Source organism: Bufo gargarizans, chromosome 10 (genome assembly GCF_014858855.1).
Source record: "Bufo gargarizans isolate SCDJY-AF-19 chromosome 10, ASM1485885v1, whole genome shotgun sequence".
Lineage (NCBI taxonomy): Eukaryota > Metazoa > Chordata > Amphibia > Anura > Bufonidae > Bufo > Bufo gargarizans.
Genome location: NC_058089.1, coordinates 58,552,428 through 58,574,042, shown reverse-complemented (window position 1 = coordinate 58,574,042; position 21,615 = coordinate 58,552,428).

Genomic DNA, 21,615 nt, shown 5'->3' with positions numbered 1-21,615 from the left:
TCATTTATTCAAGGAAGTGAAGCAGTTTATAAGGTTATCAGAAGGAGCATCCCCCTGAGGCTCGTGGCATTGTTTCATTGGCGAGAATACAATAATAAGAAAATAAATAATACCTGGCATCTGCGCATTGTGCATTGTTTTACTAACTTTGGTATGTGAACTATGTAAATATCTAACAGCAAGCGCCATCTTGTGGTGGCGTCTTCACTAACAGCAGCATAGCATACATCACATATGACACATCAAGGAGGCAGGTTCTCCAGTAGGATGGACCCTTCGTGCTTTGGAGAAGATAAGGCGTCTGAGAGCTGGAGTATATAGGAGCCATCTTGCAGGATTAAGAATGACCTCTACATCCCCATCAAAAGTGGTTTTCTTAAAGGGGTTGTCCGGGTTCACAGCTGAACCCAGACATATCTCCATTTTACCCAGGCAGGCCCTGTGATTTGAGCACCGGAGCATGATCTTTCTTGCCTGAGCTGTGTTGCACAGGGCAAGGGCTGTTTGTTTATATTTTTGACACTGCTAGGTGTAAGCTTCCGCCTAGCAGTGTTCCCAGTGACATCACCGGCACTAATGAGTGGGCTTTAGCGCTGCCCTAGCTGTTTTACTGGCTAGGGCAGCGCTAAAGCCCACCTATTAGTGCTGGTGACATCACAGGGCTAACTGCTAGGTGGAAGCCTCCACCTAGCTTTACCCATGGAGAGCCCATTACATCTCCGGATCTCCAGAAAATGCCGTCTGAGCAAAAGAAGAGCATCGGAGCATGAAATGCTCCAATGCTCATATCAAAGGGCCTGCCTGGGTGAAGAAGGGGAAATGTTTGGATTCAGCTCTGAACCTGGACAACCCCTTTTAGATACCAAATGCCCTTTTTCCCCCTTTTTCTGTCTTTTACACTTAGATGAGATTGTATTATTATTATTACACAGAGCAGAAGGACTATATGAGAGGGTGGTTGACTGAGAGCTTGATTGCTCATTTGTTGACATAAACTCTTATATATTGTATCCTACACATGCTGCAGTGTCTGTGGAATGGTGGGAAAGTGGAAAATGTATCACAGTGATGAGGCTGGGAGAACATGGGGAGCTTCTACTAGTTTATTATCTGTAATCTTCTAGAATCTGTGCCCTCACTGAGAAACCCCAACTATGAAGCAAGATATTCAGATGAATTCTATTATACTGAGGAGAGCTGCAGAAGGGCTACATGAGAAGGTGTTAGATTGAGTGTTTGGCTGCTCATTTGTTAAAGTAAAAGCTTATATATCATGTGCTACACTTTCTACTGCCTCTACTGTGTCTAGGAGATGGTGGAGAAGTAGAAAATGCATCACATAGCTGAGGCTGGGAGAACATAGGGAGCTTCTGCTAGCTCTTTAGGAGCAGGCACAGAACTGTCCCTGAGTGGGTGTGAATATAATATGGCTACAGAGTGAGAAATCTGCTGCAAAATGCATTACACTGCTGATAGTGTATTCATAATTAGTGATGAGTGGGAGGTACCATATTCGATTTTGTGATATTTCGCGAATATTCGGTTGAATATTCGTCTTATGTTAGTTGAAATCGAATATTCGTCATTTTTCTATTTATCGCGAATAATATACGATTAAATTATTTGCGTATTGCGATTTTTCTTTTGACAGTATAAGGCTACGTTCCTATGACTATGGCTAGGTTAATACGTTCCTATGACTATGGCTAGGTTAATACGTTCCTATGACTATGGCTAGGTTAATATGTGTATTTTACGAATATTCATAACACTGCTCTAATTTCGTCTTTTAGAATATTACGAATATTCTAAAAGACGAAGTTAGAGCAATATTACGAATATTCGTAAAATACACATATAGACTGTAATTTAGCTAATATAGTGCTATAATCTTTTTTTTTTTTTTTGGCACATTTTTTTTGCCTCTTCTGAACTTCAGTTTTGGAAAATATAAACACTATTTTAAAAATTACTATAGCACTATATTAGCTAAATTGCAGTTTATATGTGTATTTTACAAATTTTCGTAATATTGCTCTAACTTCGTCTTGTAGAATATTACGAATATTCTAAAAGACGAAGTTAGAGCAATATTACGAATATTCGTAAAATACACATATAGACTGTAATTTATGTGTACTGTTATTCCACTTTGGCATACTGCTCCCCGACAAGCGTCCCCGTAACCATGGGAACTCCTGTGCGTTAGAATATACCATCGGATCTGAGCTTTCACGATCTCAGGGAAAACTCAGATCCGATGGTATTTTTTATCCCACAGGCGTTCCCATGGTGACGGGGACGCTGGTCGGGGAGGAGTATGCGAACAACTGTACAGATACGAAAAAAATAATGCCAAAATTTTAAATAACGAATATATTCACTATATTGCTATGTATTCGTTTTTTAGAATATTGGTCATTTTATTTTCCATATGAAAACATGATTCCCCCCTGCTTAAGTTGCTTGTGGGCCAATGGCTTATTGACCCACAAGCAAGAAGCAGGGAGAAATCATATTTTCAGATAAAAAAACAAAAACGAATATTCGATTTCGCGAATATATAGAACTATATTCAAAATATTTGCGAAATCTCAAAGTTACGATATTCGAGAAAAAAAATTCAATTCGAATATTCGCGCTCAACGCTATTCATAATATTGTTATTATTCATACACTTGTCAGTTGATGACTTAACACATTTACTAGCATAGAATGCCCTTTTAATTCTTCCAAAATGCCTCATTCCCCAGTATATATTATTAAATGAGAGAAGTTTCTCTTCAAATGGGCTCCTGTATAATGTACCTTTAGTGACTGCATATAAAATATGTTTTCTTTACCTAAATAATTGAGCACTAGCCCAGCAGAGCTCTGATGACTACATACAGGGTTAAATTATGACAGTATTCACCCATCCTGAAGTAAGTAAGGAAGTAGCAATGGTCATCAGAACCTTGACAGATCACGCTGTGCTACTTAATGGGGTTTTGATAGAAATAGTGTGAAGATGAAATGTGTGGCATTAGCAGATTTCAGATGTTCAGTCTCACATGCCATGACCACCCGTAGCAGTGACTGCTTCTAACTGGCACCAGCCTCTTGACAAGTAAGATATATTGTGCTTTTCATCTGAAAATGTCAGTGATAACTTATTTGCTACATGAAAAAGTTGAATTGCCACCTTCTTTTTATAAATATAAAGACAGTAAAAGTGATGTGGAATATAAAGCAAAAGTAACCAAAGCCAAGAAAGTGTTAATCTGCAAAGAGTAGAATTTCATAATTTTATTTCGTCTTATGACTTGCCCAATTTTTGGGACCTGAACTTTGGTAAAAGGATTTCATAATGTCCCTGGACCCGATATGTTGGCCACATTTTCTTTGCTTTTTATCTTCTGAACTTACTTTCTGCTGGTGGTCATGGGTCAAAATGGCTCCCATGACCCTTTCTTTAATAATACAAAAATTTTGTCACATATTACCATTTCAGGTCACTTTTAAATTTCTTCTGCCACCCTATCATAATTCCATCAGGTGTAGTAGAAAAAGGCAAACTGTTCCCATAGTTTTTGATGCAAAGACTTTTATGTCCGATGGCATTAGATGTGACGGTCAACAGAAAAATCTAGCATTATTATTTAAAAAGTGATGATCCACTGTGCAGAGGTTGTCGTCACTCACATTGGTACCTGTCCCCATTGGGGCTCACAATTCAAATTCAAACCTAATCAGTATGTTTTTTTTAAATATTGGAGAAAACCTACAAAAATATGGGTAGAACATGCAAGTTCCAAGCAGATGTTGCCCTTGATTGGATTCCAGCGCAGCAAGGCAACAGTGCTAACCATTAAGCCATTGTGATTGACATCCTCGGGCACAAAGCAAACGGTCTCCAACAACGGATATGTGGCATGTGAACCCAACCTTAGACTGAAAGCTCTGGAAGTTCTTGGTGGTTACGGTAGACCTGTTGCGAAGATATAATTTATTTCTTCGCTCATACTGCTCTTCTATATAACTTTCCAATGTTGTACCTGTATATTTGCAGCTCAATGAAGAGATTGACATCATTTTTCAAAAGAGACATTTGGATCTGGAATGTTTAATCTGACAAGCCACCCCAACGGCGTCTCAAAGTGATATATAGCATCTATAATGCGTTTTGAGCACTGATTTGCTTTACACTCTATGCTCCTCTGCAATTATCTGAAGACATCCCGGGTTTGATGGATATGTTGTGAACTGGGGAGTCATTTATTTCAATATCATGTTCCGTTATCAGTTCAGTACTTCTGGTAATCGCTTTCAAGTAGCTGTTGTTCATAAAATACTATCATTCACTCCCAGAAATGTAAATAAGTCACACTATTCCTTGCTGTGACTATACGTGCCATACATGGGAACGTGAAATCATTTTTATTCTACAGAACATTGTTATATCAAATCTGTCACAAGGTCAGTGAAGAGCATTATGAGCCATCAGCATCCTTATTTCATAGGTTGCTCTTTGGCATTTCAGAGGTCTTCTGCATGGAGCTTGTATTTTCTCCCCATTTCAACATGAATTCCCTTCCCCACTGTCCAAAAAAACATATTGATGAGGTTAGGCACTTAAAGGGGTTAGCGTTTTTGTCTAGTGGGAATTTATTTAATTTGCTTTTATAGTGCTGACATATTCCACAGTTGCAGACATATTCTGCAGACCTGATTATCACTTGCTGTTCCCAATGGGGCTCACAATTGATATGTCAAGATATGTGCCCCCTTACAGTAGATATGCCAAGATATGTGCCCCCTCATAGTAGATATGCCAAGATATGTGCCCCCTCAAAGTAGCTAGGCCCAGATATGTGTCCCCTCAACAGCAGATATGCCAAGATTAGAGATGAGTGAAGTATTCAAAAATTCAATTTAGCTGCTTTGCCAAATTTGACAAAAAAAAAATTGCTTTGTGACGAATCACTTCGTCGTGAAGCGCATTTCTTTGTAAGCAATGAGTGCAATGACAGGCAGCAGCAATTGTACCGCTCCCCGTCATTGTAAAATAATCGGGTGTAAAATAAATTTTAAAAATACCTCATCTGCTCTTGGATTTCTGTACGAGATCTTAGGTAAAGATAAGGTAAATATGATATATATATATATATTATTTTTTTTTTACACTATTTCAGGGAAAATCGATTTGCTACCACGAAGCACGAGGAAATTCGGCTTCACAGTAAATCGAATATTCCCTGAAATCAACACTAGCCAAGATATGTGCCCGCTCACAGTAGATATGCCAAGATATGTCCCTCCTGACAGTTGATATGCCAAAATATGTGCCCCCTCTCAGTAGATATTCCGATATGTGCCCCCTTCACAGGAAGTGAATAAAGACAAACACTACTCACCTGGTTCCTCTGATGATCTGAGCTCCCCAGCGGCAGGATACTGGGACACATCACACTGCTGTGTAGGAGGAGGAGGAGCAGAGGCTAAATTGCAGCCTGTTCCGCTCATCCTTCTACACAGACCAGCAGTGTGTTGTGCGAGGACATCATGCTGCTGCTGTGGAGCGATGGCGGCTGAATGGTGGAGCAGTCTTGGTCAACTGGGGGCTTCCATTCGGACAGCTGTGGGACACTATACAATCATGCATACTTATATGGAGTGTGCATGACTGTATATGGCATTTTGACCAATCGTATAAAGATAAAGGGGTACTTTTATCATTTAGGGTTGTTTTTTGTGTCAGTTTTAAGTCTGGCTTTGCTTTGTGTGCAAGCACCAAATTTCAGAGCTGGTGCACCTTAATAATATATGTGGCGTCAGTGTAATCTGGTTTACACCATTAGGTGTATGTAGGGTTGCCTGGCGTAGGTTGCAACTTTTTTGTGACTTTTCAAAAATTCAGGTCTAATCTGACTTTTAACTCTTTAACATAGACCACTTTGAAAAGTGGCAACTAAATGTCACAAAAATTGACCAAATGTTGCCAAAAACGGCTTGCGACTTTTTAAGTAAAAAATACTGGCATATCTGAGTGCCCAACTCATCACTTCTCCTGCTCTTACAGTACGTTGGGGAACCTAGTACTCAATCTTGTGCAGAAGGCAACTTTATATTCTTTGAAATGAATGTCCATGTTTGAAAATAATGTGTACAGTATACAGTAGTTAGTAACTTTTTAATCCTTTATACTTAATAGCATGCACCTGTATAACCAGCGGCAATGCCCGTTCTCTATTTCATGTGCCAGCAGAGCAAAGAGAAGTCATTTTCTAAAAGTTTCCATTCTTTTCCCAGTTATACATGTGTAGCATTGATGTTTTAATTAGGTCCTACAGCCGGTACAAGATGTGTTTGTCACTGATAAAATTAAGATTAAGGTATAACCAATTTTAATTGAAGGTTCTGAAAGTCACAAACCAAAATGGGCAAAAGGATTGTGGTTTCTGTTGAGACCCTTCAGCTCCATATGATGTGAACAATGTATAACACCAATGAAAAGGGGGTTAGTCAGCACCTACCAATGCGCAGGTGCACGCTGCCATGGCAAAAACCTCGAGAAAAAAAGACAATGCAACAGCACCCTGCAAATCAGATAAAGTACAATAATGCCATAGTCACAAAAACAATTATAGTGCTAATGCTACACTTTGTAGGAAGGCGCAGGAGTCCGTCATTGACGGAAGGTACGTGTCATCGAGGTTCCTGGCCTCGGTGACATAAGAACCGGTAATTTTGTGTGTCAGCGGCAGCTGGTGCTCGCTGACACTGTTTACTTAGTGTGGCTGTAAAGCCAATCCGGGCCGGTTCTTATCTGGAGCAGCCAAAGAGCAGGGTGGGTGGCTGTTCCCCACGTCCAGGCCAGGTTTTGGGCTGGGGTTTAAAATCCCAGCCAGCAGCTCAGCTGGGTATGGAATGAACCTCCAGGTGATAGTGGAGCTCTGTGTTTTGGGAGCTGAGGAGTTCTGCCATACTGCAAGGCTGAGAGCTGCCAGCTGGAAGCCAGGTGCCCTAAAGCCTGCTGTGGACTGCCAGGGGATTGGAGCAGTGTTGGAACATCAGCGGTTGCTTATAGGTAAGTTACTCACCTCATTCCAACCCCATTTTTATACAACTTGTTCCACTTTTAAACATCAAATGGAAAAGAGTTGTCAAAGGTGAATGTACCTTATTTACTTGCCATGTACATTAGAGGCATCAAATACAGTTCCATCTTCTGATTAGACAATTGCTGATCGGTTATGGTCTCCGTTTTCAGGTGTAATTCCAATTATATATTGCCACTAACAAATCTGCTTTGACTGGAAGGTAGGCACAGTGGCAGTAAACTGAGCCATTCTACTTATTATAGGCAAAAGCAGTTGATATACTGTATCTTTTTATTTGTGGTATCGATTAAAGATGAGCAAATCGAATCCAACAAAATGGAATTCGAATTTCAGGATAATTTTGATTTGCCACAAAGCCGAATTTCCTTGTACTTCGTGGTAGCGGATCCTCGTACTTCATATTACAGATCCGCAATACACCCGGCCGGCACCCCCATAGAACTGCCTATTGTCCGCAATTGCGGTCAAGAATAGGACATGTTCTATTTTTTTTTCCGGAGCTGGAAAATCAGGGCCACGCTATGGAAATGCAGATGCGGAGAGCACATAGTGTGCTCTCCGCATCCATTCCTGCCCCATTGAGAATGAATGGGTCCGCACCCGTTCCTGATATTGCGGAACCGATGTGGACCCATTCCACGGATGTGTGAATGGACCCTTACCTCCTCCATTTGCTCGCGACAGGCCGGCCATCGTCATCTTGATAGAAGATGACGAAATCTCGTGTGTGGTATCATATGATGTCACCACGTTGGCCGGCGTGATGACATCATCTTGGGCCGTGTGATATTTTGTGCAAGATCTTCAAGCAAGATGGCGACGGACGCCCCGTTACAAGCAAATAGAGGCAGTAAGTGTGATAAAAAAAATTTGAATGTTAAATTTACACTGCATTATTACTCTTAGATACCACAATCATGTATGAACGCAGCATCTGAGGGGTAAAATGCACCCACTACTTACAAAAAATATGCTTCGTAAGAAAGTATTTCTTCATAAAGCAAATATTTTTGGTAAAATTTGCCGAAGCAGCTGAATCGGATTTTCCAAAACTTCACTCATCTTTAGTGTCGATATTATAACGGCTTTCGTGCATAGTTACTTTGGAATCTAGCAGAGGTAACAATCTTATACTGATACAATGTTTTCACCAACTTGTCAGATTCATATTTTTTTAAATTCTTTCGGCCTCTCCCCTACTGGGATCTGCTCTAGTACTACCTGAAAGTGTTCCTGTTAGTAAAAAAAAAAACAAAAAAAAAACATACGTCTTGCAAAATGCATAGTTTTCTCACTGCATGCCGGATGAGTGACCTGGACTTTACTGGTACAGTACGTTGTAAGTACTGAGCTCAGCACTCGGAACTAATATGTTCTCCCCAGTTTGTTTCCTTTTCCTAGTGTAGTCTCACTTACATAGCGAGACAGATGCAACTGTATCCCCCTCTTACAATTAACTTTGTAGACTCCTGATTATTTACAGGAAGGGAAGATGCTACATTCCCATCATCAGTATATTGCTGAGTTCAGAAAATTTACATGTACAACTGGTTCATGAAAAAAATAAAAATAAAGAAACTGTAAAGTAAAGGGAAAGCCTAGAGAAAAGCTACCATTAGAGGGGTTGGAGGGAATGGAAAGGGGGTGAGTGGAGGAGGAGTGGAGAGGCAGTGACCATTTTTGACCAAGAGAGGGAAGAGGGCACAATCCTTTTCCTCATCCTCCCTCATTTTTTTCACTCTTGCTGGGTCAGGATATAAGCAGTATTAAGAAGGGTTGGAATGGTCCAGGTTGGTGAAGCAGGGTAAAGAAGAACTTTTTGCTTGTTCACAGCAGCCTGTGGTGAGGCCACACCTTTCAATGGCAGGGCACTGAGAGGTTCAGAGTCCCCATTCTCGTGATTAGTGTTGAGCGCGAATATTCGAATAGCAAATTTTAATCACGAATATAGGCACTTCGAGAATTTGCAAATATTTAGAATGTAGCGCTATATATTCGTAAAATGGATTATTATTTTTTTTTTAACATAGTACACATCAGGTGATCATCCCTCCCTTCTATTAATTTGTGGGCCAATAACATCCCTAGCAACCAATAGAAAAGTTGCCTACCCCTTACTATATAAGAACCTTCCCAGCAGCTATTTTCTAAAGTTTATTGCAGTTATGAAAGAGACAGCAGTGTCATTGCTGTGCTCTGTGCTTTGTTGTATTACATTAGACAGTGAACTTATATATATATACAGTCATGTGAAAAAATTAGGACACCCTTTGAAAGCATGTGGTTTTTTGTAACATTTTTAATAAAAGGTTATTTCATCTCCGTTTCAACAATACAGAGAGATTAAAGTAATCCAACTAAACAAAGAAAACTGAAGAAAAGTCTTTTCAAGATCTTCTGTAAATGTCATTCTACAAAAATGCCTATTCTAACTGAGGAAAAAGATAGGACACCCTCACATGTATTCCCTCTTAAATTGGCTCAGATCTCACACAGGTATATCACACCAGGTGCACATAATTAGTAGATCGTTACTCTGCATGTTGAATGAGGCTTGCCCTATTTAAACCTCAGACATTTAGTTTGGTGTGCTCCTGACTGTTGAAGTGAGAGTGAGCACCATGGTGAGAGCAAAAGAGCTGTCAGAGGACTTCAGAAAAAAGATTGTAGCAGCCTATGAGTCTGGGAAGGGATTTAAAAAGATCTCAAAAGATTTTGAAATCAGCCATTCCACTGTCCGGAAGATAGTCTACAAGTGGAGGGCTTTCAAAACAACTGCCAACATGCCCAGGACTGGTCGCCCCAGCAAGTTCACCCCAAGAGCAGACCGCAAGATGCTAAAAGAGGTCTCCAAAAACCCTAAAGTGTCATCTCGAGAACTACAGCAGGCTCTGGCTACTGTTGATGTAGAAGTACATGCCTCTACAATCAGAAAGAGACTGTACAAGTTTAACTTGCATGGGAGGTGTGCAAGGAGGAAACCTTTGCTTTCCAAGAGAAACATCGAGGCCAGACTGACATTTGCCAGAGATGAAGTTGACAAAGACCAGGACTTCTGGAATAATGTTCTTTGGACAGATGAGTCCAAAATTGAATTATTTGGACACAACAGCAGAGGACATGTTTGGCGTAAACCAAACACAGCATTCCAAGAAAAGAACCTCATACCAACTGTGAAGCATGGAGGTGGAAGTGTCATGGTTTGGGGCTGCTTTGCTGCAGCAGGACCTGGTCAGCTCACCATCATAGAATCCACGATGAATTCTACTGTGTATCAGAAGGTGCTTGAAGAACATGTGAGACCATCAGTTAGAAAATTAAAGCTGAAGCGGAACTGGACCATGCAACATGACAATGACCCAAAACATACTAGTAAATCAACCAAAGATTGGCTGAAAAAGAAGAAATGGAGAGTCCTGGAATGGCCAAGTCAAAGTCCAGATTTGAATCCCATTGAGATGCTGTGGGGTGACTTGAAAAGGGCTGTACGTGCAAGAAACCCCTCAAACATCTCACAGCTGAAAAAGTTCTGCATTGAGGAGTGGGGTAAAATTTCCTCAGACCGATGTCGAAGACTGGTAGATGGCTACAAGAACCGTCTCACTGCAGTTATTTCAGCCAAAGGAGGTAACACTCGCTATTAGGGGCAAGGGTGTCCTATCTTTTTCCTCAGTTAGAATAGGCATTTTTGTAGAATGACATTTACAGAAGATCTTGAAAAGACTTTTCTTCAGTTTTCTTTGTTTAGTCGGATTACTTTAATCTCTCTGTATTGTTGAAACGGAGATGAAATAACCTTTTATTAAAAATGTTACAAAAAACCACATGCTTTCAAAGGGTGTCCTAATTTTTTCACATGACTGTATATATATATATATATATATATATATATATATAATTCAGATAGTTAGTAGGAGATAGTCAGTGAAGGTTAGTTTGATCTATAGTTTAGCTGATTTCAGTGCAGGGTGTTAGGCAGTGTGATAGGTTCTGCTGTCCATACATACATGCTACAGACAAAGTGCTGTGATGTCACAAGTTGCATGTATTGCAGAAAAATATGCGCATCATTAATTGCCGTAAATTTGCAAGCACAATTATATCGGAGCACTCTATTTGCATATAACCATTGCCAACCATTTTCTCCAGTCTCAGGAAACTTATACCAGCTTGAAAAATTCTCGAATTCGTGAATATATGACGAATATTCTACAAAATATCGCAAATTCGAATATTGCCCCTGCCACTCATCACTACTCGTGATCAGTGTGGGTCCCAACGATCTAAAAGTTATCTTCTATCCTGATGATAGGAAATAACTTGTCAAAACCGGCATACCTCTTTAAGATCTCGAAAACCGAAAAGTAGACATCACTGTCTTGCATGCCGAGCCCTGAACTTATGAACAGACTCTATTTATCTATTGACGTTGGACCAGGAATTCACTGTAACTGATGCTCTTGGGAGATCAAATGCATTGAATGACACACACAACACGGAGTTGGTATTGATTTTTGGGGGGGCCTGATCATTCTTTATTGCCCATCGATTGCCTTTCTGGAGAACCGCACTTTACATTTGTCAGTGGTTATCAGAGTTAAGTAAAGAACCTGCTTTCTCCAACAGAAGCCGATCAAATCTTAACTTTACCAAATGGTTTAACACGTTCATCCCTTCAATTGCAACTGCCGCTCAATTGTTAGGACATTATACAGGTTAATGTCCGACTGTTATTAACAGAGCAATTTCAATTAAAACCTAATTTCCCCAGCGATTCCTTTGCAAGCTTTACTAGCTAGTAAACAATCTGGACATATAATGAAACTGATTTTATCTGGTCTGTTAATATCAAGAGCCCAAGCACCATTGATTCAAATTCAAAAGTATGGAATTTTTTTTATCTTTTTGCAACGGCTGATGTTCAACTATAATTATGTCCTCGTTTTGCAGGATTTGTCCCTACAAACTGCACGACTTTCTGTTTTTGTTTCTTCTATTTCCCATGAGTTTCAATTAAAGGGTGAATCCATTTACTTGATTTCTGTGCATTAACTATTCGCGATATTCAGCCACCCTAGGATTAAAGTGCATTATATCATTATAAAATAAATGTCACCAGCTTTTACGACTGCTCTTACCCCAGCCCGAGATAACCTGAGAGCCTTGTAATAGGACTGCAATGTGTTTGAACTAAGAGGTCTGTGAGCATTATAAACATCATAACTATCTGGCGGTAAAACTTGCTGTAAAACATTCTATTTATTGACTACAGGGCTCCGAGCAACTAATATTTCTTGGCCTGAAATTCTAAATGTGACTTGTTGCAGTTAAATAATATTGTCTGTTATATTAAATTTTACATTAATTACCTGTAAAGCATGCATATTATTCAGCATCCGTATATGCTCAGCTGTCTATAAATGCTTTGTTACTTCCGATAGCTTAGACATGTCTGCACAGCTATGACTATGATTAGAGATAAGCAAATCGAAGCTGATGAAGTGGAATTCGTTTAGAATTTCAGGAAAAATTTGATGCGCAATGAATGCCAATTTCCTCGCGCTTCGTCGTAATGAATCACATTTTTTCTTAAAATGGCAGCTACACGTGTGAGGACTGAGGACATGGGTCAAGGAACTCTGGAAATGCGGGATCACCCAGATTGACATGCCTGCATGGAGCCAGCAGGCTGCCTGTTTAAATAGCAGAACAGATGGGTCAAATGACGTGGCCAGCATCACGTGACCCAAGTCCAGCCCAAACCATCTGAGCACCGATAAATTGCGATCGGCGCTCGGTACCTCTATCAGCTAGGAGGATGCCGTCCCCATGGAGACGAAGCCGTAGGCCGCGTCCTCACTCCTGCACAGATGCGGGATGCCGGCTGCACCACAAGGAGGAATTGCATCGCCTGCTCCCCGTTACAGTACCCCCCCTTCCACGAGGGGCCACCTTACCCATAATTACTGGAGTGGGTTTTTCCGGGTGAGTAAGATGGAATCTTTCCACCAGCTTTGCAGCATGCATCCTACTAGCCAGCACCCAAGACCTCTCCTCAGGACCAAAGCCCTTCCAATGGACCAAATATTGCAGAGAGTCCTGGACCTTTCTCGCATCAATAATCCTAGAGATCTCGAAATCTGGTTGACCGGCCACCTCCACTGGTGATAGATCCTCCTGTGAAGGGGATACAAGCGACCTATACTTTTTAAGTGAAGACTTCAGAAAAGCATTATGGATACGAAAAGTGTTGGAAAATGTTAACATAAAAGATACAGGATTACTAATGCCCACAATATCATAAGGCCCAATGAACCGTGGTGCAAACTTATTCAAGGATACCTTCAAAGACAAATTCTTGGTGGACAACCACACTTTATCACCCAACCCAAAATCTAGTGCTTTTTATCTGCGTTACTTTTCTGAATCGCCTGGGCTTTTCTCAGGTTTAATTAAACCTGGGCCCAGACTGTGCACAGTTCTCTAGCCATTACATCAGCCTCTAGAATTTGCGAAGAGGACGGCGAAAATGAACTAAATCGTGGATAAAAACCAAGATTACAGTAAAAAGGAGACATACCAGTAGATGAAATCACTTGGCTGTTAATGGCGAATTCAGCCAGAGGCAGATGTTTCACCCACAGCTGTTGGTTATTAGAGACATAGCACCTTAAATACTGCTCTAGAAACTCGTTAAAATGTTCAGTTTGACCGTTGGTTTCCGGATGAAAGGCCAAAGAAAAAGACAGATGTTACATTTACGACAAAAAGCCCTCCAAAACCTTGAAACAAATTACTCACCTCTATCCAAAACCACATTGTCTGGGAGGGTGTCTGGTTCATAGGAAAAGGTCAGAAATTTATGGAAACACCACTGAAATGGTTCGGGAACAGCATGGGGAGGATGTCTGGATGCATCTTGGACTCCTAGGTAGCTGCTGGGAACGATGTTGTCCGAGTAGTACGCCACTTTTACAGACACAATAATATGCATAAAACCGAAGATAAAATTGATTTAATATGAAAAATTGTTAGGAAACATTCTTTCCTATATTTTTACTTGTATATAAAGTGCAAGTGCTGCCAAAAATTACAAGGAAGAGGCACTCCGATACAACCTGTATATCGCATAATGGAGGGCCTCATTCACATTGTGGTACAATTGTTCAGGTAGTGGGACTCCTACACTCATAAAGCCTATGCACTAAGTGAAAGGACTGCCAAAAATTACAAGGAACCGGCACTCCAATACACCCTTTATTACACATAAAGAAAGGTATCATACATCCTTGAAAAATTATGATTGATGGCATGCTGGTGACCGTCAAAAACATTCGGAGCAAGGACCTGCTGGTGACCCTCTAAAACATTACAGGCGAGGGCCTGCTGCTGAGCTTACCATTTAAAACATTACAGGTGAGGGTCTGCAGCAGAGCTGGCTCTCTAAAACATTAGCGGCGAGTGCCTGCTGCTGATCTGAGTATCAAAAAAATTATGGGCGAGTGCCTGCTGCTGAGCTGACCATTGAAAAAATTATGGTTGAAGGCCTGCTGATGAGATGACCCTAAAAAACATTATATGCGAGGGCCTGCAGGTAAGTTGACCCTCTAAAAGATTGTAGGTGAGGGCCTGCTGGTGAGCTGACCCTCTAAAACATTAGGAGTGCCTGCAGACTAATAAGCATGTTGATATGATGGACGAGAAGGAGGAGGACGAGAAAAGGAAGATTGGACCATATACCCTTTTTTGTGGTGGAAGGGGTGCATGGGATTACAGTGTATTCAGTACGTTATAAAAAAACACATTTAAAGTTCCTTTATGTTCAGCCGCTTTCCTCTGGTGGAGTAGAGAAGTCAGGGGCAATCCAGGCCTTGGTCATTTTTATGAGTCAACCTGTCAGCATTTTCAGTTGACAGGCCGATGCGCTTATCAGCTATTATGCCCCAAGCAGCACTAAATACCCGCTCTGACAAAATGATGGCAGCAGCGCAGGCCAGCACCTCCAAGGCGTAGAGCGCCAGTCCGTGCCACGTGTCCAGCTTGGACACCCAGTAGTTTTAAGGCACAGAAGGATCATTGAGGACGGTCTGCTACATACTCCTTCACCATCTTCCTCAAATTTTCCCTCCTTGTGACACCAGGACGCATATTAGGGTGAGGGTGCTGGTGGGGTGTCATGAAACTGTCCCAGGCTTTAGAGAGTGTTGCCCTGCCTCTGTTGGAAATGCTGTGTGTTCCCCTCAGTCTCCCCTCCTCGGTTGCCCAAGAAATTACGTACTCTGCCGCCAGAGTCGGCTGGAAATCTTTGGAGCAATTTTTCCACAAGAACCTTCTGGTATTACACCATTTTGCTCATCCTCTCCACCACAGGAATGAGAGATGAGAAGTTCTCTTTGTAGCGGGGATCGAGAGAGGTGAACAACCAGTAATCGGTGTTGTCAAAAATGCTAAAAAACGTGTGGGTCACGGGAAAGGCAGCCTAACATAAAGTCAGCCATGTGTGCCAGAGTCCCAACAGGCAAGAGTTTGCTGTCGTCATCAGGAGGATGACTCTCAATCTCCTCATCCTCTTCCTCCTCTTCTGCCCATCCACACTGAACAGATAGAATTAAACTTCCATGGGTAGAGATGGCCTCACGGTTCGCCCAGCGGTCGTTTCGCGACAAACTTTGCTCGTTCGCGATTCGCCAAACATGTGAACATATGCGATATTTGCACAAACCATATTTTTTTGCATAGCGCAGAACTTTGACCCATGACATATCCATCAGGTGGGACAGGACAGCCAATTGAGACATTTCAGCACATGGAGAGACCCCCTACCTTATAAATAAACCTGATCTGGCCGCCATTTTACATTCAGTATTTTGCCAGTGTAGGGAGCAGGGACAGACTGTTAAAGAAACCTAACGCTAGCTAATAGGGTCACAAAAGTCCTTTTAAGGACTGGTATAGGTGTGCTATTGATAGGTATGACAACAAAAAAATCTGATTGAGGCAGGGATGTGATATACCTATAATATAATTTCTATATAGTGCATTTGTATAGTGCAGCATTTATGTCTGGTTCTGAGGAGATACTTGCAGCTATACAGAGGGACAGACACCATTGGAACAGCTAATTGCAACTGTTGTGATATTCCAGTTGCCCACCAAAAAATCTGATTGAGGCAGGGGTGTAATATACCTATAATATAATTTCTATGTAGTGCGTTTGTATTGTGCAGCATTTGTGTGCGGTTGTTCTGAGGTACCGCAGCTATACAGAGGGACAAACGTCATTGGAGCAACTAATTGCAACTTGTGTGATATACCAGTTGCCCCCCAAAAAATCTGATTGAGGCAGGGGTGTGATATACCTATAATATAATTTCTATATAGTGCATTTGTTTAGTGCAGCATTTGTGTGCAGTTCTGCTGAGAAACCGCAGCTATACAGAGGGACAAATGCCATTGGAACAACTAATTGCAACTAATTGGAACAACTAATTGCCCCCCCAAAAAAATGGATTAAGGGGTTCTATATACCTGGTTCAACAAAACTGCTCTTCTATAGGGACTTTGTCACAGGGTTATTTTGAAAATGACAGGCAGAGGAAAAGGCAGGCCATTCCGCAAGGGGTGGTAGCGGTCGGGCAGGTGCACCAGGCTGGAGCCTAAGTGGGAAGTTGGAGAAGGTGCGTGCGATTACGTCAAAGGACGCACCAGAGTTGGTTGAGTGGCTCACTCAGCCTTCCGCTTCTGCACCCTCCTCGCTCTTTGCTGTGTGAGGCCTTAAAGACACTACCACTAACACCATAGCCCCTCCACTCGAGTAAGAGGAATTATTTTCCCATCAATTCCCAGACCTTACCGATGTGTAGTCATTCTTGGCATTGGATGAGGAAGAGGAGGTAACAACGGCCGCCACCCAGCGCTCTGACGACAGTACCCAGATCAGCCCAAGGAGGTGGTCCCCGCTGTTGCTGCCTACTCCGAGATCTCTAAAGTCAGTGGTGGTAAAGGTGACAATGATGATGTGTCGATAGACGTCACGTGTGTGCCCACAAGAGAGGAAGAGGAGGTGAGTTCAGAAGGAGAGACAGAGCAGCAGAGAGGGAGAAGAAGTAGGCAGACCTCGTAGGGCACAGGAGGCAAAAAGCAGACTGCAAATGTATCTGGAGCTAGCCATCCCCCATGCACGGTCACTTCTGACGCTCTCAGGACGCCGGCACATGGCTCTGCAGTGTGGGCTTTTTTTAATGTGTCAGTGGCTGACAATAGTGTTGCCATCTACAGCCTGTGCTGTTAACGCATAAGTCGTGGTAAGCCCAGCACTCACCTAGGGATGACCACCTTAAGAAGGCACCTGGCTTCCCATCAACGAACCCGGTGGGAGCAACACCGTCAGAACCCACAAAGCCACACTCCCGTCCCTCCATGTCCTGCCTCTTTTCCTCTCTCCTCCCATTTGTTCTCCACCTTCCACCGTGCCGTCGTCGCGTTCATCTGGCAAAAGGTAGGCTTCCATGTCCCAAATGTTCGAACGTAAAAAGTTGATGATGCCGGATAACCCTCTTGCCCAACAGCTGACCGCCGGCTTGTCTGCCATATAAACTGGTGGACTCGAAAAGCATTTAGAAAATGTGTGGTCATTGGCACACCGCAATGGAAGGTCCCCGGAAGGAAATATTTCTCCCAGAAGGGCATCCCAGAGCTATATGGCCACGTTCAGCAGCAAGTGAATATATCTCTGGCACACAGTGCCGGTGCCAAGATACACCTGACCACAGACACGTGGTCTAGCAAACACGGGTAGGGAAGGTACATAACTATTACTGCCCACTAGGTGAACCTTCTGACGACCGTCAAGCATGTAACCCTTGGCACCCGTGTGGATTTGGTGTTACCGCCACGGATTGCATGTAGGCCTGCCTATTTTTCTTTTCCTCCTACTCCATCTTCCGTCTCCTCCTCGGCTGACTTCTCCTTTTCCACTGTAGCTAACCCCGCTTAATTTGACAGTTTGTAAAGTGGTGTGCGACAGTGCCAATCTGCTGAGCATGCTGAAACATGGCAAAATGACACATGTGCCGTGCATGGCACATGTCCTGAACTTAGTCATGCAGCGATTGGTTAACAAATACCAGGATGTCTTGCACCAAGTCAGGAAAATCTCTGGCCATTTTAGAAGATCTTACTGACATTCAGTGGAGACACCACCTGCCCATCAGACGTCTGATTTGTGACAGCCCGATGCACTGGAACTCCACCTTCTATATTCTTGATAGGCTGCTCCAGCAGCAACGTGCCGTTAATGACTACCTGTACGAACTCTGCAGCAGGTTCTGGGGAGCTTGCTTTCTTTTCACCGCACCAGTGGGTGCTCATGCGCGAAGCATGCAGACTTCTGCGGCCATTTGATGAGATCACCAAACTGGTCAGTCACAGCCAGGGCGCCATCAGTGACATCGTACCTTACGACTAGGGATGAGCGAACCCGAACTGTATAGTTCGGATTCGTACCGAATTTTGGGGTGTCCGTGACACGGACCCGAACCCGGACATTTTCGTAAAAGTCCGGGTTCAGTGTTCGTCGCTTTTTTGGCACTTTTTGAAAGGCTGTAAAGCAGCCAATCAACAAGCGTCATACTACTTGCCCCAAGAGGCCGTCACAGCCATGCCTACTATTGGCATGGCTGTGATTGGCCAGAGCACCATGTGACCCAGCCTCTATTTAAGCTGGAGTCACATAGCGCCGCCCGTCACTCTGCTCTGATTAGCGTAGGGAGAGGTTGCAGCTGCGACAGTAGGGCGAGATTAGGCTGATTAACTCCTCCAAAAGACTCCATCCAGTGATCGATCTGCAGCTGTGGATGATTGAGCTGCTGATACTCAATTGCTCACTGTTTTTAGGCTGCCCAGACCGTTTGTCAGTCACTTTTTTCTGGGGTGATCGGCGGCCATTTTGTGTCTTGTGGTGCGCCAGCACAAGCTGCGACCAAGTGCATTTAACCCTCAATGGTGTGGTTGTTTTTTGGCTAAAGCCTACATCAGGGTGAAGCTGTCACACCAAGTGCATTTAACCAGCAATAGTCTGTTTATTTTTTGGCCATATACTACATCAGGGGCAAGCTGCGCCTGTCACCAAGTGCATTTAACCCCCAGTAGTGTGGTTGGTCAAGCTGTCACACCAAGTGCATTTAACCAGCAATAGTCTGTTTATTTTCTTTGGCCATATACTACATCAGGGGCAAGCTGCGCCTGTCACCAAGTGCATTTAACCCTCAGTAGTGTGGTTGGTCAAGCTGTCACACCAAGTGCATTTAACCAGCAATAGTGTGGTTATTTTTTGGCCATATCCCAGTCTAATTCTGTCAGTAAACGTATACCTGTCACCCAGCGCCTAAATACTAGGCCTCAAGTTTATATCCAGCTAAATCTGTCGTTACTGCTGTACTGTTGTGGCTGGGCAAGTTATTTAGTGTCCGTCAAAGCACATTTTTTGTTCTGGGTTGAAATCCAATTCCCAATTTAGCAATTTCCTAATTTAGTGGTTTCTGCTGTATCAGAGCTATTTGAAATCTATCCCTAAAAGGGTATATAATATTCAAGGTGCACATAGGGTCATTCAGAATAACTTCACACACACGCTACTGTGCATTTCCAAGTCTAATTCTGTCAGTAAATCTATACCTGTCACCCAGCGCCTAAATACTAGGCCTCAAATTTATATCCCGCTAAATCTGTCGTTACTGCTGTACTGTTGTGGCTGGGCAAGTTATTTAGTGTCCGTCAAAGCACAGTTTTTGTTCTGGGTTAAAATACAATTCCCAATTTAGCAATTTCCTAATTTAGTGGTTTCTGCTGTATCAGGCCTACTTTAAATACATCCCTAAAAGGGTATATCAGAATCAAGGTGCTGATAGGGTCATTCTGAATAACTTCACACACACGCTACTGTGCATTTCCAAGTCTAATTCTGTCAGTAAATCTATACCTGTCACCCAGCGCCTAAATACTAGGCCTCAAATTTATATCCAGCTAAATCTGTCGTTACTGCTGTACTGTTGTGGCTGGGCAAGTTATTTAGTGTCCGTCAAAGCACATTTTTTGTTCTGGGTTGAAATCCAATTCCCAATTTAGCAATTTCCTAATTTAGTGGTTTCTGCTGTATCAGAGCTATTTGAAATCTATCCCTAAAAGGGTATATAATATTCAAGGTGCACATAGGGTCATTCAGAATAACTTCACACACACGCTACTGTGCATTTCCAAGTCTAATTCTGTCAGTAAATCTATACCTGTCACCCAGCGCCTAAATACTAGGCCTCAAATTTATATTCAGCTGAATTTGAATACAATACATTGGGCCAAATAATATTTTTGTTGTTGTGGTGAACGATAACAATGAGGAAAACATCTAGTAAGGGACGCGGACGTGGACATGGTCGTGGTGGTGTTAGTGGACCCTCTGGTGCTGGGAGAGTACGTGGCCGTTCTGCCACATCCACACGTCCTAGTGTACCAACTACCTCAGGTCCCAGTATCCGCCAGAATTTACAGCGATATATGGTGGGGCCCAATGCCGTTCTAAGGATGGTAAGGCCTGAGCAGGTACAGGCATTAGTCAATTGGGTGGCCGACAGTGGATCCAGCACGTTCACATTATCTCCCACCCAGTCTTCTGCAGAAAGCGCACAGATGGCGCCTGAAAACCAACCCCATCAGTCTGTCACATCACCCCCATGCATACCAGGGAAACTGTCTCAGCCTCAAGTTATGCAGCAGTCTCTTATGCTGTTTGAAGACTCCGCTGGCAGGGTTTCCCAAGGGCATCCACCTAGCCCTTCCCCAGCGGTGAAAGACATAGAATGCACTGACGCACAACCACTTATGTTTCCTGATGATGAGGACATTGGAATACCACCTCAGCATGTCTCTGATGATGACGAAACACAGGTGCCAACTGCTGCGTCTTTCTGCAGTGTGCAGACTGAACAGGAGGTCAGGAATCAAGACTGGGTGGAAGACGATGCAGGGGATGATGAGGTCCTAGACCCCACATGGAATGAAGGTCGTCCCACTGACTTTCACAGTTCGGAGGAAGAGGCAGTGGTGAGACCGAGCCAACAGAGTAGCAAAAGAGGGAGCAGTGGGCAAAAGCAGAACACCCGCCGCCAAGAGACTCCGCCTGCTACTGACCGCCGCCATCTGGGACCGAGCACCCCAAAGGCAGCTTCAAGGAGTTCCCTGGCATGGCACTTCTTCAAACAATGTGCTGACGACAAGACCCGAGTGGTTTGCACGCTGTGCCATCAGAGCCTGAAGCGAGGCATTAACGTTCTGAACCTTAGCACAACCTGCATGACCAGGCACCTGCATGCAAAGCATGAACTGCAGTGGAGTAAACACCTTAAAAACAAGGAAGTCACTCAGGCTCCCCCTGCTACCTCTTCTGCTGCTGCCGCCGCCTCGGCCTCTTCCTCCGCCTCTGGAGGAACGTTGGCACCTGCCGCCCAGCAAACAGGGG